Source organism: Callospermophilus lateralis, chromosome 18, assembly GCF_048772815.1.
Source record: "Callospermophilus lateralis isolate mCalLat2 chromosome 18, mCalLat2.hap1, whole genome shotgun sequence".
NCBI classification, from domain to species: Eukaryota; Metazoa; Chordata; class Mammalia; order Rodentia; family Sciuridae; genus Callospermophilus; species Callospermophilus lateralis.
Window position 1 is genome coordinate 45,807,724 of NC_135322.1, and position 5,561 is coordinate 45,813,284.

Sequence of the window (5,561 nt, forward strand, 5' to 3'; positions counted from 1 at the left end):
TCTCTGCCTCTGGTAATTATTCTGTCTATCTGACTTACTATTTTTCACCCCATTTCCTCTAGTGATCCAGGAAGAGTATATGATTCAGCAATATCCTTAACTGTCTTTTGTAAATTTGAGGAAGTGTAATGGTCTTTTTCTGTGTCTGGTAACTGAAACCATTAATTAAATCTGACAATTAATGATAGGCTATATTAGCCACATTTGTCTAAGCATTTCACAGATATATCCTTTCTGATGGGAATCATTTAAACCAAAAAAAAAAAATCCTGAATACTCTCATAGTCAGATTTCCTAATCTCAGAATAAATTCAGATAGGGTTTTTTGCAAAGGGTTGGACTAAAATCCTTTGCCTAATTTTCACCCCAACGTAGCAGAATTTCCATAGACCAATCAGTTTAAAATCTCATTCTTATGATCAGAAATCCTCAATAGTTCCATGAAAGACCAAATAAACATTGTTCTTCCTTTCCAGACAAGATATTTCATGTTCTCCCTTTCCTAACTTTATATATATATATATATATATATATATATATATATATATATATATATATAATTTCCCATGCAACTGATAGCCAAATTCAATTACTTGCTTATCCACAAATGTGCCTTGATGTAGAATAACCTATTCAATGATTTCATTCAGGAAAACAAGATTTGGCTGCATTTGCTTGGTTTTTCCTCCCTTTGTAGCCTGAGAGTGCTGCAAAGCAAAGTATACAGAACTCTGTTTCTGTGCTTTTCCAGTGGTATGAAATAGGCACTGGTCTCAATAGAATAGCTGAGACTGCTGCTCATTTATCCATCCATTTAAGAAACCATCCACTAAATGTTATGCCAAAGCTTATGCAGCAAGGTCAGTCAACAGATAAGTGGGAACCATTTAAACATGCGGATAAAAACAAACTAACTAACAAAAAAAATGCTGTCTGTTCTTTCATCAATTTAGAAAGTGGAAATGGAAAATGTAGAAGGATTGTAGTGTCTGGTTCTGAAGTATCTTGCTGCAAAGGGAGAGGAGGAGTTTACACAGAATTGAATTTAAATATATTCATGGCTTCTTAACAAAAACATCATTAGACTATGGTGTCTCTTCCCATTTTACCCCAAGAGTAGAGCTACATCAGTGTGTGTTAGGATCTAGTGTGGGGTGTCTTAAGTGACCCCGTGCAAAGCTGGGGATAGTTCATGCAATAGTAAACAATCATACTATTTTACCCGTGTAATAATTTTGGATTCAGAACTTCCTAAGAAAAATAGAGCTAGAGAGTTTAGTGATGTTCCTCTGCATTTAATCATGGCAGTCAAAGTGCTCCTGTAAATTGATCATTTGTGTTGCAGTGAGTGCAGAGACACAGAAAAAAGAGTATAATATATTGTCCAATAAGAGCTGTGTGATTAGAAGCAATTAAGTTTGATGGTGCTTACTGATCAATAGCAAAGTTCTAAAAAAGGTTATTTTTCAATATTTTTATTACCTTCAGTGGTAAATCAAGGCATGTTTTAAAAAATATGCATGAGTATGTATGTTTTCCCTAAGAAAATGATACAATTTCTACCTCTATAAAACAAGGAAATTAATATTGATATATTGGAATTGCTATGATTAAAATATAATGGGATGGAGAAGGAACATGGAAAATTTTATTGAATCTCTTTTCATAGACCTTAGTCTACCCTGAATTCACCTGTAAATGTAATAGAGAATGTTCTACTTGATGAAAGTTTCCTAACTCAAGTGTCTGCATCTCTTTATTTCTCTGCCTAAGGGTTTTCTCTGACATCCCTGAGGGATGCTAAATTGTAAGCACTTTTGTATTTTGAAATATGGAGAATTAATAACCTCTGTTATTAGGGAAGAGAAGGTGGTATAAATGTCCCATATCAAAATTCTAAACTTCTACTGTACATATGTTCCTCAATTCATGTGAGGTTATGTCCTGATAAATTCAATGCAATTTGAAAGTATCTTAAGTCAAAATGCATTAATATATCTAATCTACCACGTACAAATATTTTTTATTATAATTTGTTATATACGACAGCAGAACGCATTACAATTCATATTACACGTATAGAGCACAATTTTTCACATCTCTGGTTGTATACAAAGTATATTCACACCATTGTTGTCTTCATACATGTACTTAGGGTAATGATGTCTATCTCATTCCACCTTCTTTCCTACCCCCATGTCTCCTCACTCTCCCTCCCACCCCTTTGACCTATCTAGAGTTCATCTAATTCTCCCATTCTCCCCCTCTCAACCCCACTACAAATCAGCCTCCTTATATCAGAGAAAACATTTGGCATTGGGTTTTGGGGGTTGGCTTATTTCACTTAACATTATATTATCCAACTCCATCCATGCCATAATTTATTCTCTTTTAATGCTAAGTAATATTACATTGTGTGTATATACCACATTTTCTTTATCCATTCATCTACTGAAGGGCATCTAGGTTGGTTCCACAGTTTAGCTATTGTGTATTGTGCTGCTATAAACATTGATGTGGCTGCATCCCTGTAGTATGCTGGTTTTAAGTCCTTTGAGTATAGAAGGAGGAGTGAGATAGCATCGACAAGTGGTGGTTTCATTCCCAGTTTTTGAGGGAATCTCCATGTTGCTTTCCATCTTGGCTGCACCAATTTGCAGTCCCAGCAGCAATATATGAGTGTGCCTTTTTCTCCACATCCTTGCCAACACTTATTATTGTTTATATTCTTAATAGCTGCCATTCTAACTGGAGTGAGATGAAATCTTATAGTAGTTTTGATTTGCATTTCTTTAATTGCTAGAAATATTGAACATGCTGAAAAATGATGGTTAGATGCCATGAAGTTTGTGTCAATGCCTTAATCGGATGTGTGTTGTCATGCCCGAGAACCTCTTCCATCCTTGTCAAGGGGAATGCTAACCTTATTTCCTTTCATACAACACCACATACCAGATCTTAACAGCACAATACAACATAGAGTGTCAGTTGTTTACCTAGTGGTCCTTTGGCAGACTGGTAGTGAAGGCTCTCTGCTCCTGCTGAGCATCACAAGAGTATTATAGCATGTATTACTAACCCAGGAAAGGATCAAAATTTGAAATGCAAAGTATGGGTTTTACTGGATGTGTACCATATCCTCAGAAAATCAAAAACCTCATAAGTCAAACCATAAGTTGAGGACATTCTGCATTTAAATCTACTTTAAAGGCTTTTTTTTTTTTAGAATTATTACAAGCAAATCTACCAACTGCAAGCAGCATTTAGAGACTTTATCAAGATTTAAGGCTTTATAAATAAAGTAGTTCAGGAGTCAGTATAGAACTTCGTATTCTGAATAGCAATTGATGCATAGCAAATTATCCAGAAACATATTGACTTAAATGAACATAATTATCCTATTATACCACGCAAATTTTCTGAAACAGAAATTCAATAATGGTTATGCAACAAAAGAATAAACAAGTCTGATGAATTCCAACGTGTTGGCCTTATTAAATGATAGCGTTGACTGTCCCCAGGTACAAAGGCTTAGTACTACAGATTTATAAGTCCAAGTTGCTTTTTTCGACTTTAAAAAAAAATGATCTGTAAAAAGTATATTTGGTTACAGTTCTAAATACTGACTATAGCTCAAAATCTTAATGTGCCAAGAAAATGGATTGGATCACCATGGAAACCAGATATCCCTCCCCTCTACATCTTTTCTAACCAATATGGATCACTCCATGCCTTCTAGAGAAGCCTGGCTTATTGTCAATTCCATTCAAACTGGAAATAACACAAAAAAATTTCAATGAGTTCCCTTCTCCTCCATCATAACATTGAACAAAACTTTAAGAAGCATCTTTCACCATTTCAAGGCAACCAAAATTACATTTGTATTTCTTTAATAATATAAGGCCTATTTCTCAATTAGGTGTCTGATATTTTATTTTTAATTTTAAAATACCTGAGAAATGAGGCCACCCTACCAAATAACAAAAGTAATTAAGCGAAGTGTGTGTTCTAAGTCAGGGATATTGTGAAACCAAAGTGCTTTCTCTCTTCTGTAGTTAATACATATACTTTTAGTAGTGACAATAAAATCCATAATGTTTAAAACTATTATCAGTTTATAAAATTTAGCTCTTTTGTTTATAAGACTAAAATACCCTGGGGCTTAGTAAGCAGTATTTAATACACTATTAATTCTTGCAACTTTTAGATGTATTTTTCATTTTCAATTTATCTAACATATGGTTTTTGGATGGTCAACTAAAATATAATTTTCTCCTTTTTTATACTTAAAAACCAAAAAAAACCCAAAGCATTTTTTATTGTTATTACTAGTACAATAATGAAACAAATATGTTTGAAAATAGCACAGTGTAGCAAAAAAGTGCTTGGTACCAGATGTGTCTCACAAATCTCAGTTCTTCCATGCTTTAGGGAAAGACCTTGGATAATTAACTTTTGCAATATTATAAAATGCCTTTATTACATTTTGCATTGATTTAGTCTTGGCTTGTTTGTCTTCATTTGGGGGAGTTTTATTTCTGAGCCAAGTGTATATTGATGAGTAAAAATAGGTCAATAAAATAGTGAAGTATCTTCTAAGAATGGTATCTCTGTTGCAACTCCAAGATTGATTTAATCCAATCTGTTTCTCGAAATCTGTAAAATCCTAGGATGTGGAGGTAATACTTATCAAATGATCATTTCCTGAATACTAATTGATGATTATCAGTAGCCACTTGGGTGTCTGTCTTGTTTTTAATGCAAAATAATCACATGAGCTTTATAGAACTCATGATTAAAGTAATATCTCCAATATAAGTTTTTGCATAAACATTGTGTTTTAAATGTCTCTTTCATGTAGTACAATGAAGAATTTATATTTTTTTAAGACAGAGAGAATTTTTTAATGTTTATTTTTCAGTTATTGGTGTACATAACATCTTTATTTTTATTTATTTTTTTAATGTGGTGCTGAGGATCGAACCCAGTGCCCCATGCATGCCAGGCGAGTGTTACCACTTGAGCAACATCCCCAGCCCAAGAAGAATTTATATTTTTACACACCACAAAATTATCCCAACTCTTCCATAGTACATTGCAATTCATTTCTGAGTTCACAATACTGAATATTTAACAAATCTTTAAGGTTAAATACTGCCAGATTTAGTTAGTGTAATTCACAAATATAATTTTTATAATTTTATTTCTGAAGCAACAATATATAAGCTATACAAACTTTCTAAATGACAAATCCAATCTGCACTCTATACATTTTTAAAATACCAATTACAGTTTCTATTATTTAGATTTTGCAAATCACATATACATTTCGTGTTTCTGAATTAACCTCGTGCAAACAACATGTCCAAAGGAAGGTTTTCAGGATGTGAGGAGATTTTTCAAGCAAACACAACAAGCACTCTTTGAAAGTGACTTTTTCCTATTTATTTTCTTGAAGGAAAATGAAAAGTCCAGGTAGAGATGATAGTAGTCTTTACACAGATTTCATGGGAAAGAACAACACACTTTCTTTCTGACCCCCAAATAGGGTAAATTTCCTC

The 5,561-nt window shown here is 33.3% G+C and overlaps 1 non-coding gene across 1 annotated transcript; it reads right to left on the bottom strand.

The window, feature by feature from the left end:
* Positions 1 to 2,819: 2,819 nt before the first annotated feature.
* LOC143384614 (U6atac minor spliceosomal RNA) lies at positions 2,820 to 2,945 on the bottom strand. The gene has a single exon (XR_013089404.1). It is a non-coding gene; the product is annotated as a U6atac minor spliceosomal RNA (small nuclear RNA).
* Positions 2,946 to 5,561: the final 2,616 nt, after the last annotated feature.